Here is a 13854-nt window from a genome sequence, read left to right on the forward strand (position 1 = left end):
GCTCGACAGGAAACTCTCAGAACATCAGAGCTGGTCTGGTCAGGGTGTCCATGCTAACCCACGTCCATCCCTCAGAGTCAGAACAGACCTGAAGGGTCTTTCTGATTAGTGGAACGTTGTGAAGCACAGAAGCATTAAAGTTTCAGTTTGTGAGGAGTTGTGGATGAGAGAATATTTGACAGCCTGCTGAGGCCTGCAGAGCTCAAGTTTTTATAAAAGCCAAACTCATCTGGACTCCTGCATCAGTTTCCAGTCTCCAGTGTTTGGGTCATCAGAGGTTTACCTGAACCTGTCGGAGCTGTTGTGGACTTGAAATGTATGGTCTGACATCTGGTGAAGGTACACATCTGCAGCCTGCTGCAGGTAATCAAACAGCTCACACATCAGGATTTAAAGTTTTAATTGAATGAAGTGTGTTTGCATGATAACTCCCTCTTATTATATTCACTATGGACTGAGGACTTTGTGTCAAATGTATGGCCCAGGGGGCAAAACTGGTCTTCTGGAAGGTCCAGGCTGGTCTGCGGGATAAATCAGGTTCTTGTGAAAATGCATAAAAAACCTTAACCGGAATGTTGTAATAAAAGTAACAGCAATTCCTAATTTATCCAAGTGAGGTTTCATTTTTATGTTTAAATGTAAAACCTTTCTAAGGCAGGAGGATAGCTTGTTCTATCTTTTCTATCTTTCTGACTCGGGATTACTACACATGTGGAAATGTACACGTATGTACATTTAAAGTAACTTCTAACTTCACAAGTTACTCTAATCGTAATGTAAAACATTGTATGTCTCAGTTCCAGTAATCTGTGATTAAATGTTTGGTGATTTTGTTGATCCCTTGTGTTTCTGCAAGTTGGATTGAGTTGTAATTAGTAAAGAAATATTTATATATGTAAAAAAAAACATCTAATTTTTTATTTACTCAAATGAGTAAATATATAAATGTGTAAACATTTTAAATAAGTAAAAAAAAGCAATCAAATACATTAATGAAACTATTAAAAACAAATATAAAAAGTATATAAAAAAGTATAAGCAAAATATTTAATAAAAATTTAAAATATTTTTATATGTGAACTAAACTAAATTGTTTAAATTATACATTTTAAAAATTTTCTTTGACAATTTTACCAAATATTAAAATTTAGATTTATTTAATAAATTTCTGTATAGTTTTAAAACATGTAAATATATATCTATATACAAATTAAACATTTTGTATGTGTTAAAGTTATAAATATATTCTTGAAAACAAATATTTTATTCATATAAACAAGCCTGTATGTTAAAAGTATAAATATATATATTTTATATATATTGTATGTATAATAAAAATATTAAATAAGATAAATGAAAATAAATTAAATATGTAAATGTGTAACTGAGGTAAAATATTGTTGACATGGCTCTTTATGTTTTCTAAAAGAAAAGTTCATTAAATGTAAACATCTTGATAAAGCACTCGTATTTCTTTGCACTAAAATAAAGGGAAAATGATAAAGTTTTCATTATTTATAGATAATTATGCTGTTTTTTTTACTGGTCCGGCCCACTGGAGATCAGACCGCACCGCCGGCCCCCTGGACCGAGGTATGAGGTGATTGTATTACACACATTTTTCAGCTGATATTAACTATCATTCATATAAAATATTAAATCTGAAACAGAACGAGGTGTAACGCCCGCCCCAGCATTTTTAAAAGACTGAACAGATGTGAGGCAGAACGGCGCAGCTCGTGGCATCAGCATGTGATGTTTCTGACCACTGAAATCCCTCTAATGTAGTTATTTTCTCTCTGATTTCTGAGAACAAAAGAAAAGCCAGTCAGACATTTTCAGGCTGATTCTGAGTCCTGCTGCAGAACGGAGCAATCAGCGCAGATTAACACACACTTACTGAGCTGCAGCGTCCAATCTGACGGCAAACGTCAGAGCAGACTCCGTTCAGTCCTGTCACTCCTGCAGAGTTTCAGTTTATTAATGGAAATATTAATATCACTTTAGCTGCAGTTGTAGTTGCAGGTTAACTAACCCCCCTCTGCACACGGACACAGATGTCCTGAGAGCTGAGAACATCCACTCAGCTCTGCGGTGATGTGATGACTTGAATCATCTGAACACAGAATGTAAAACTGCATCACTTCATGATGTAGATTTATGTGACGCCACAGTTTCAGACCTGAACATGGTCAGGTCAGGCCTTCCCGTATGGGAATGGACAGAAGCCGACCCCACAGCTCTCTGACCCATCTTTTTAAGTGGAGTAAAATGGAAGAGCTGCAGGGTGAGGCGAGCACGGAGCTCAGTGCGAGCTGGAAATCCCAGATGTGAGGCAGCACAGCCGGATTATAACTCTGAACATCAAATTGTCTTATGTAACACATTGTAATGCAGACAGCAGCAGCATTACGCAATCCACTGTTGACCTGGAAAGGAGGAGACATTCATGCACGTGTGCGCGCACCCACACACACACACACACACACACACTCATAAACACAAACACATAAATATTAAAAAGCAGCAGAATGAAGACACTCAGAACTCAGTCTTGTGTTTCTTTTTTTTCTTGGAACTGAAGTGAAATAAGAAGATTTGTCTGATAAAAGCCCTGCTGCTCTGGTCCGTCTCCCCACCTGCACGCAGCCTCACCTTTGTAAGAAACTCTGCTGTGATGTCATCATGACATCGTGATGCAATGATGATGCGAAGTCTTCTCACATGTTGCTCTGCAGAGCACTGATGCATCCGAGTGGACTGCAGAGGTCACTGCTGCACCCAGAACCAGCTGTCAGCATCACCGGCTGGGACCAGAACCCACCAGAACTGGTTCCACTGGTACCACCCTGAGACTGAAGAGAGGATTTTCTCTGAGCTGAAACATGAAACTTTCTCATTCTCATTCTATGGTTTTCCTTGTGAACGTATTTATCACAAATCGTTGTCAGTGGTTGTTAATGTGACAGGCAAAAGCAGGATGAAAGAAAACTGAAAATAAATGAGTTATAAACACACTGAATCTTTCATTTGATTGGTCAGCAGGATGTTATCAAACATGAAACTCCAGGAGTTCAGATTCTGCCTCTAAAATCACATTTTTATTACAGTGTTTAACTCAACTTCCCTCCATAAACCGCTTCCAGTCAGAGAGACACCGATCTGTACGAGACCACAGGAACACGATAAACATCACTGGAAGATGACCTGTTTCCATGGTAACTGCTACACCCAATTTCGGAGGTCTCATCTGTCCCTCACCTGTGTCTCACCAGGTTCTCACCTGTCTTTCACCTGTCTCTGACCTGTCCCTCACCTGTCCTCTGTACGTCTCTCCTCTTTACCTTATCTGTCCCTCACCCGTCTTTCATCTGTCTCTGACCTGTCCCTCACCTGTCCTCTGTACGTCTCTCCTCTTTACCTCATCTGTCCTTCACCCGTCTTTCATTTGTCCTCGGTACGTCTCTCCTCTTTACCTCATCTGTCCTTCACCCGTCTTTCATTTGTCCTCTGTACGTCTCTCCTCTTTACCTCATCTGTCCTTCACCCGTCTTTCATCTGTCCTCTGTACGTCTCTCCTCTTTACCTTATCTGTCCCTCACCCGTCTTTCATCTGTCTCTGACCTGTCCCTCACCTGTCCTCTGTACGTCTCTCCTCTTTACCTCATCTGTCCTTCACCCGTCTTTCATTTGTCCTCGGTACGTCTCTCCTCTTTACCTCATCTGTCCCTCAACTGTCTTTCACCTGTCTCTGACTTGTCCCTTACCTGTCCTCTGTATGTCCCTCCTCTTTACCTCATCTGTCCCTCACCCGTCTTTCATCTCTCTCTGACCTGTCCATCACCTGTCCTCTGACCTGACGACCTTCATTCATCCTTCACTTGTGTCTCACCTGTCCCTCACCTGTTCTTCATCTGCTCCTCTACATTTCCTTGTCTGTCCCCAACCTGTCTGTCAACTATGTCTGACATGCTTCTGACATGTCTCACCGTTGGTTTCTCCTGACCGTTTTTCCTGCTCTTCTGCATCTAAAACAACAGAATCGGATGTTTTTCCTACCAGCATTCATTCCACATGTCGTTCATCATTCTGGATCTTCTGGCTGAAACTGAAGCTTCAGGTTAGAACCACCTTTCTGTTCATCTTCCTCCACCCTCCTCCACCTCAGAGAGCTGTCAAGCAAAAGACAAACAGAAAAAAACCAACAGAATTTACAGTGTAATTAGAGGAATGAATGGATCAGTGTAAGTTTATAAGGAAAACTGTGATGGTTTGATCCATAACTTTACCTCCACATGCTCCTCATCGCTGTGCACAGAGCCCCAGTTTGAGCTCATTATGCTGCACCGTTTGTCATTGTGGATCAGTAGAAAATAAAATTCCCTCATTACTGTCACCTCCGTCTGCTCGCTCAGTTTTACGGAGGCGCAGCTGAACAGTTCTGGGTTACGTGGTGCTGAAGATCCTGGATCTGAACATGTACAGGGAGGCGGGGGGAAATTATGCTTAAGTTAGTTCTCCAGACTTCATTAAAACACGCTCGTAGACAAGAGAGCTTACAGTTCGTATGACCTTACCGTGCACACACAAGGTCCTCCATGTGTGAATAAGTTCCTGCTGCTACTTTCAGGTTTCACTCTCAGGTTTCTTGAAGGTGAATTACGCTCACTTAAATCAACCTGATGTTTGAGGGTTGTGGTGGAGACAAAAGACTGCACTGACCATCTCCTGACTGGTTCACTTCAAACACAATCACACCCAGATGAAAGTCCATCTTGACTGTGATTGACAGGTGGTGTATTGATAACTATACAGATCTCACTTACATGTGGTTTATCAAATATTTTTCTTATTATGAGGGTTGAAGGTACAGCATTTATCTGATTTAATATACACTACTAAAATATATAAAAGAAAACATATGATCATTAGCATATAACTCAAAGAGAGTCCCACGTGTGGGATATTAATATATCAAGTTAGGAAATAAAATTGATTGTGGATCAAATTGATCTGCTCTTGTGCAAATGGACCAGACAACAAGTAGAAATGAGAGACAATTATAAGACAACCCGTATAAAAGAATTATCCTGCAGGTGGAAACCACAGACAGTTTCCCTGTCTTCATCTTTTCTGGCTGGTTTCTGCTCACAAATGCATGTAGCCAGTGTCCTCACCACTAGAGGGAACACGACGCGTGTCTGCAACCCACAGATGTTGCTCAGGTACAGCAGCTCATCCAGAATGGCACATCAATGCTGCTGGTAAGAAGGTTAGCAGAGTCTCCCAGCACAGTGTGGAGAGCATGGAGGAGATACCAGGAGATAGACCAGTATACCAGGAGACGGGCCAGTATACCAGGAGACGGGCCAGTATACCAGGAGACGGGCCAGTATACCAGGAGATAGACCAGTATACCAGGAGAAGGACCAGTGTACCAGGAGATGTGGAGAAGGCTGTAGGAGGACAATAATCCAGCAGTAAAGCCGCTATCTGCTTCTTTGTGCAGGAGGAACAGGAGGATCACTGCCAGAGATGACCTCCAGTAGGCAACTAATTTTCATCTTTTTGCGTAAACTGTCAGAAACAGACTCCATGAGGGTGGTATGAGGGCCCCACATTCACAAATGGGGCCTGTGCTCACAGATCAGCAACATGTAGCCCAGTTAACATCAACCAGAGAACACCAGGATTGGCAGATTGGTTTTGCCTGCTTGGTCTGGGAGTTGTTGCCACGGTGATCGTCCTTGTCTGGGTGGCTGGGGTCCTGCATTGCACCCTTATGGCTGTGGTGTAGGCCCCGGGGGGGTGTTTAATATATATTTCATATCAAACAACAGTATTCACTATACACACTTATTTATAAATAAATAAATGTTTATAAAATGTTTATAAAAATATTATAAATAAATCTCAAATAATGTAATTAAATCAAATATTTATGACAAAGAAGAATAAAATTTCAGATTTTCTGTGGAAAAAGTAACAAGTCAGCAGGGTGAATTTCAAAGCTGTGTGAAGATGTCTTCCTTCAAAACACAGATGGAGAAATCTCTGATTTCCAGCCACCAGGTGTGTTTCCTGCTGGAACACACAAAAGCAGGAGGGAGTGAGAGAGAGAGAGGCTGTCATTCACCATACACACCACAGGTGCACACATGAATGAAATGTCATTGCAAATGAGGCATCAAATGTATTAAGTGTTGCATCAGATAGCAACACTTAATACATATTTAAACAAATTTCAAATAAAATGTCTAAAAACAAACAGTATTCTACTCTATTCTATTCAGTAAAAGATATAAAAACTGGGTTATTACATTGACATTAATGCAGTGGGTTATTGCATCATCTTAAAACCTGACTACAGACACAGACTATTTGCAGATCAGAAGTCTTATGGCCTGAGGTATGAAGCTGTTGCAGAGCTTGGCTGTTCTGCACCTCAGGCTGCGATACCTCCTGCCAGAGGCCAGCAGAGACAGCTGTCCGTGATGTGAATGCGTGCAGTCTGATGATGTTTGTAGCTCGCAACAGACAGCGTTTGGCACCCATGTTCTTGATGGAAGGAAAAGAAGTTTCTAAAATCTTTACTGTCATTCTCACGACTCTCTGGAGGCCCTTCCAGCCTGCAGCTGAACAGCTGCTGCACCACAGAGATGCTGTTGGTCCTTATACTCTCTACGATGCTCCAGTAGAAAGAGGTGAGGATCTTGGCAGGCAGATGAACCCTTTTCATCCTGCGAAGGAAGTGCATAGGCCCCGGTCGTCATCGTTCTGAATCAAATAGGTAAAAGAATATGTAAATAAATAGAAAAAGAATAAAGAAATAAATAGGGAGTCTCTCCACTCTGCCTGGGTACATAGTTGTACATCCTCCCAGGTGTGCGCTTGTTTCCCTGTGGACACGTTGACACACACCGGTTCAGGTGAGTTGCAGTCCATCAGATGATCACTGAGAAGCTGACATCAAATGGATGGTAATTCCAGTCCAGTACTGTCGCTGCCTGGGACCTCTGCTATGTCTGAATGTGTATTCAGAGCCAGTGAGAAATGGTTTTTGAAAATAAATTAAACAAAACTTTGCACAATACATTAGTTGTTTAAGGTGTTGATGCAGTAATTAGACGTTGATGTGTTCAACACATTGACCCCCCCCCCCCCCCAAAAAAAGAACCCCCCAAACATAGAAGTGCTGGGCAACAATTAAAATTTTTAATCACGATTGATCACATGAAATGTTGTGATTAATCACAATTAACTGCATTGTTACGCACAAAATGTCCTTTTCCTTTGAAAGAAGTCCTACTGCTTTATGAAGAAAATGCAGTAAATTTTGGTTTACAAACACTAAATCAGGGGTGTCCAACCTGTGGCTCTGGAGCTGCAAGTAGGTCTCTGGACCTTCCACAATGGCTCTTACACATGGCTAAAAATGCTGAAGAACTAACTAATGTTTTAAAATAAAGATATAAAAAAACTAATGCAAGTTTTTTTAAAGAAAAATTTCAGTTTTTTTCATGGAATAACTGCATAGAATTTTCACAGCATGATCACAGTAAACGTACCAGTAATAATTCTTTTATATACACTTTTCGAGTCATTAGGTTGAAAACTGTGGGCTTTTATTTTTCTGTCTATCCTCTTTTTACAAAAGTTTTATGTCTTTCTTCATTTTAAAACCTAAAAATATAAATAAAAATGTGATTCTTCAAAAATTACAAGTTTTTCTGTAATAGATATTTATCAAAAATTATAAGCTGTCTTTTTCAAAAGGTCCCATAACATTTGTGCCTTAACGAGTTTTATTTAGCTGGGCTGAGGGAAAACTGGCTCTTTGGATTGCAAAGGTTGCAGACCCCTGCACTAAACAGCAGTTTAGCAGCAGATTTTCTTCTATGGGATGTAGATATTTGTGGGAAAAGGAGGAATCACATGACAGTGAAGCACAATGGCTGGAAGAACTAAGAGTGCACCACAGTACCCTCCCTGAACAAGGCCCAGTTACCATCACAGTGGCAGATTTCCAGCAAAAAAATCTCAGGTATGAAGAACTGGTCAGCACCTGGTCCGGACATGGAGCTCTCACACTTGATCCTCCTGTTTTCTGGCTCGGCCACTCCCTCTCATCACTTCTACTGCTTCCACCTGCTGTAATACATGACAGAGACACAGAAAAGACATTGGTAAAGAGACCAGAGGAACCAAACACCAGTTGCTGGTTGATAGAACTGTTATCTGAGACTGCAAAACCAGACAGGCCAACCTGTGCATTGCCTGGATTGATTACCAGGAAGCCTATGACTCAATGCCACAGACATGGATCCTGGAATGCCTGAAGATGTACAAAATCAACAACAACCTTTGTAGCAAACTCAATGAAGCTGTGGCAGACCACCCTTGAGGGCCAACTTGGAGCCAATTGTACAAATCTCCATCAAATGCGGTATATACCAAGGGGATGCTTTTTCCATGCTGCTGTTCTGCATAGGCTTAAACCCCCTCAGCCAGTTAATCAATACGACTAGCTATGGCTACCAACTTAGGAATAGGGCCACCACCAGTTACCTTATGGATGACATTAAGCTGTATGCAAAAAGTGATGGAGACTGTTACAACCCCAGCTCTGCTAGGGGAAAGGAGTTGTCAACATTAAGGACAAGAAATTAGGTAAAGTAAGTAAAAGGTTTATTTTACAACCAAAACAAAAAGACTAAAGCTAACTGAACAGCAAAAGGCAGCAAAACTCAAAGCAAAATTACCACAACCAAAGATTTAAGCGTAACCAAAGTAATACTAAAGGCTTCCAGCCATTCACAAAGGTTTCCAACTAGCAGAAGAACTCAAACTCAAGCTTGTTACAAAGCAATCACCACAAGCTGGTCTATCTGGCAACAATGCAGCCAAACACAGACACACACACACACACACACACACACACACACACACTACAACCTCCAGTCCAAGACTGCAAATGGCAAGCTGTGCTAAATGACCACAGCTGCACCCTTTTTGTGTTTAATCACAAGGTTGTATTCCTGCACAATCAAAGCCCAGCACATAAGCCTCTGATTGTGATTGTACATACGTGACAGAAATACAAGGAGGTTATGATCTGTAAACACAACAACAGGCGCAGTGCTAGACCCAAGGTACACTTCAAAATGCTGGAGTGCTAAGAGCAAAGCCAGAGCCTCCTTCTCAATGGGGGAGTAGTTGAGCTGGTGTCGGGCAAACTTCAAGAAAAGTAACACACAGGATGATCAGCTCCGTCATTACCTTCCTGCAGTAGGACAGCACCAGCTCCCACAGCACCTGCGACAAACTTCAGCTTAAATGGCCTAGTGCAGAAAGTACAGGTGCTTGAACCAATAGTGATTTGACATTTTCAAAAGCGTGTTTACAGTCAGGAGTCCACACAAAATCCATTTTTGGACCCAGCAAGCTGGTTAATGGGAACACCGCTGTGGAAAAGTAGCAGCAAAAGTTCAGATAATACCATGCCATCCCTAGAAAATGACGCAGTGCTTTCCTAGTTGCTGGAACAGGGAAAGCAGAGATGGCAGTAATTTTTGCGTCAAAGGGGCGGACTTGTCCTTGACCTACCTCTCTACCTAGGTTAGGTGACAGTCCCTTTTCCAAAATCACACTTGGCTGAATTTAGTGTAAGTGACACCTCGGCAAGCTGTGTGAAAACATGTTTAAGTATGTCATATGTTCTTCCCATGAGGAGATTTAAACAATCAGGTCATCTAAATATGCATTACAGTTTGATAATCCTGATATGACAGAGTTTACCAGCCGCTGAAATGTGGCAGGCGCGTTGCACATACCGAAAGTCATAACTTTATATTGCAAAAAGATGTCTGGGGCAACAAACACTGATATTTCTGATGCGCAATCAGTAAGGAGTACCTGCCAGTACCCTTTTAGTAGGTCTAGCTTACTGACGTACCGAGCTGTACCAATGGTATCCACACAGTCTTCTATTCGCAGCAGAGAGTAGGAGTCCATGGTTGTAACAGCGTTGACTTTACAGAAGTCAGTTATAAACCGAGGCGAGCCATCAGGTTTTGTTTCTAGGAGACATGGGGAACTCCAAGGACTAGCGCTGGGTTTTGCAAACCCATGTTCCACCATGTACTCAGCCTCGCTCTTCATCAAAACCCTCTTTACAGGGTTTACTTGACATGGGTGTTGTTTAATGGGTGTGGCATCACCCTCGTCAATGTCATGCTTATGTGCATGCAGTAGTACAGGTTGGGATATCACTGAACATAGCAGGAAAATCATTTATTAATAACACAATGTCATTCCTTTTGCTCTTTGGATAAATTACTAAGCGTTGATGGTAGCATTTTTATCATTTCTGAGTTATTTAAATGAGGAATTTGTTGGGAATAAGATCTCAATGTCAAACCGTCATCTACAATGTAATCAGGACCACCTGCAACTATAAGGGCAGAGCTGCCAGTATGAGCTATGACAGGTTTGGACTCATCTGCATCCTGAGAGGAAGGATCTTGGGTAGAATATAGTTTTAACATATTAATATGGCAAACACAAGTTTTTCCTTCTTCTCTCAGGTGTACTAATTATGTAGTCGGCCTCACTCAGACATTCACGAGCCTCATAGGAACCTAAAAACTGGGTATTATTAACAGAGCCAAAACTCTATCACCAAGTTGGAAACGGCGAAAAACAGCACGCCAGTCATAGCGGTGTTTCATAGCATTTTGTGAACCCTGAAGAGACTCTCTTGTAAATGCATGCATTCAGTGCAAACGTTCGCAGAACTTAGAAAACATAATGCAACACATTCTTTTTCAGAGATGTGTGGGATTCCAAAAGCTTTTCTTTTATGATTGTTAGCAGACCACTGAGTTCATGTCCAAACACGGGTTCAGCCGGGCTAAATCCCAGAGATTCTTGAGTGGACTCCCAAGCAGCAAACAGAACAAAAGGGATTCCTCTATCCCAGCCTTTTTCTACATCAGAACAGTATTTACGTAGCATGGACTTGACCGTCTGATGCCAGCGCTCTAAAGCACCTTGGGATTCTGGGTGGTATGCGCTGGACACTGCTTGCTGGATATTTAGCTCTTTCAGAACTTGCTTAAAGAGTTTGGAGTGAAAGTTAGTGCCTTGATTAGTTTGGATTACTCGAGGGAGGCCAAATGTGGAGAAAAACTTTGTCAAACTGTTAATAATTACACCTAAAGTGATCATATGCAACAGAATGGCTTCAGTATAGTGAGTGGCAGCACAAATTAGTGTAAGAAGATATTGGTTACCAGCTTTAGTGCTGGGGAGTGGACCAACACAGTCGATAATTACTCGCTCAAATGGTGCACCCACTGCAGGGTGGGATGTAGCGGAGCACAAGGGACGGGTTGGTTTGGCTTACAATTATCTGGCAGGTGTGACAACCACGACAGAGCTGTGTTACATCAGCTTTTAGCCCTGGCCAGTAAAAATGTTTGAGAATACACTGGTAGGTTTATGTTCCACCTAAATGTCCTAACCATTGGCTGTCATGTGCCAAAGACAGAATGTTTTGTGGGTAAAGTGATGGTATGACAATTTGTTGAACTGTATTCCAATTGGAATCAGGAATTACCAGAGGACACAACTTGCGCATAAGAACACTATTGTTTTTATGGAAGGCTATGGTCTCTGCTCTAGATTTGTCAGCACTTGGGGTCACTTTTGGGTCTGCCTCCTGCACTGCACCCAGGCGGTCACAGGAAACCGGAAGCGGGAGGGCAACAGAGGGCTGCAGTGCATCCCGATCTTTTACGTCAGGGGCTGCAGTGGTCTCTGCTGTCCCCCCTGATTCCGTCCCACCTGTAAAAATTGAGACAAGAAAGCTGTCAGCCAAGTCATAATCAGAAGCTTTACACTTTTGTCTACGTGCCCGAGTGAGAACACATGCAGGTGATGGGTTAGTTGGAAGATCAGTCACAGACTTTGGTTCAGCACTCTGGGGAACATCTAATACCTCTAGGGCAGGAGTGACTATATCGCCAGCTATATCATTGCCTAACAAAATGGAAATACCTTGAATAGGTAGAACTGTACATACAGCCATGGGAAAAACACCCGAGACCAGCTTCAATTGTAAATGTACCATATGGACTGGTCTAGGTGCATAACCCATCTCAACACCCTGGAGTATTGCACTATAACCACATGAGGATCCTTCTGACAATGGTAGGGTGTCGGCAGTGATAACTGTTTGTGACCCACCTGTGTCACACAGAATATGCACCTGTTGTTGGTTTTCCAGCTTTCCAGTAAGTGAAACTGTCCCCTGGAACACAAAAGGATTATGACACGGGTCAAGGGTGCAACCAAGTTCAGTTACCGTTCCCAGACCTTGCTTGTTTTTAATAACCCAACACCTTTTGGCTTGGCTTGGGAAGGTTGTGTCTTCCATTTTAGTGCTAAGCAATTTGCAATAACATGTCCGGTCTTATGACAGTAAAAACATTCTGTGGCTTTGTTATCCTTCTTTTGCACCGGTTTGTCACATGGAACAGTGTAGACAGATGGCGTTGCTCCCAACTGGTACACAGATTTGTGGGTAAGCACATATTTGTCAGCCTGTTAAGTACCTTGGCATACCACAAGAAAATGGAAGCCACAAAGAAAGCTGAAACAGCCATATATCTGCAATGAGTAAGGCAAGCCCTGAGAAGTCAGCTCAATGGCAAGAACAAGATCCAGGCAATTAACAGCTTTGCCCTACCAGTGATCAGATACACATCTGGGATAATCAGCTGGCCAAAGAAGGAAGTTCAGACCTCTGATGTTAAAACACAGAAGCTGTTAAACATGCATGGAGGGTTCCACCCCAAATCCAGTGTCCAGAGGGAGGCAGAGGACCAGTGAGCATCAGGGCTACTGTCCAAATTTAAACATCCAAGCTCCATGAATACATCAGGAAGGTGGCCCCAAGGGATGAAGCTCCGAGTGAGTGTCTCACATAATAGAACCAGGAGAAGAATGAAATGGAGGAACCATCATGGGAGGAAAAGCCCCTGCATGGGATGTACTATCGACAGATAGCTGAAGTGGTGGACATGAACAAGTCCTACCAATGGTTAGAGAGGGCTGGACTGAAGGACAGCACAGAGGCACTAATCATGGCAGCACAGGAGCAAGCCTTGAGTACCAGGACAATCAAGGCCCAAATCTACCACACCAGGAAGGACCCCAGGTGCAGTGCAAGTGGCACCTGAAACAATTCAGCACCTCACAGCAGGGTGCAAGATACTGGCAGACAAAGAATACATGGAATGCCATAACCAAGTATCCGGCATAGTGTAGAGGAACATCTGTGCAGAATATGGACAGGAGACCCCTAAGTCACGATAGGAAACACTTCCCAAGGTGGTTGAGAGTAAGAGGGCTAGGATCCTGTGGGAATTACAGATATAGACCAACAAATGGTGGTGGCCAACCAAATGGACATTGTGATCATGGATAAGCAGCAAAGGAAAGCCGTAGTGATGGATGTAGCCATTCCCAATGATGAAAAAAATCAGGAAAAGGAACATAAGAAAATGTAGAAATACCAAGGACTCAAGGAAGAGGTGGAGAAAGCCTAGAAGGTGAAGGCAACAGTAATACCAGTGGTCATCGGCACACTGGGGGCCATGTCCCCCACACAGGAGAAGTGGCTCCAACAGATACCTGGAGAACCATCAGACATCTCCATCCAGAAGACAGCAGTCCTGGGAACCGGGTAGGACCCTCAAGCTCCAGGGGACTCTGGTAGAGGACCTGAGCATGAGAGAGATGAACAGCCATTTTGCTGGCATTTTGCACTTTCACCACTAGATCTCTCTA

General features: G+C 42.6%; 1 long non-coding RNA gene across 1 annotated transcript; it reads right to left on the minus strand.

The window, feature by feature from the left end:
* Positions 1-2480: 2480 nt before the first annotated feature.
* LOC121631515 lies at positions 2481-4651 on the minus strand. Its single transcript, XR_006008752.1, has 4 exons — positions 4578-4651; positions 4290-4471; positions 3990-4172; positions 2481-2855 (listed from the first exon to the last, which is right to left on the minus strand). It is a non-coding gene; the product is annotated as an uncharacterized LOC121631515 (long non-coding RNA).
* Positions 4652-13854: the final 9203 nt, after the last annotated feature.

Source organism: Melanotaenia boesemani, chromosome 20 (assembly GCF_017639745.1).
Source record: "Melanotaenia boesemani isolate fMelBoe1 chromosome 20, fMelBoe1.pri, whole genome shotgun sequence".
NCBI lineage: Eukaryota > Metazoa > Chordata > Actinopteri > Atheriniformes > Melanotaeniidae > Melanotaenia > Melanotaenia boesemani.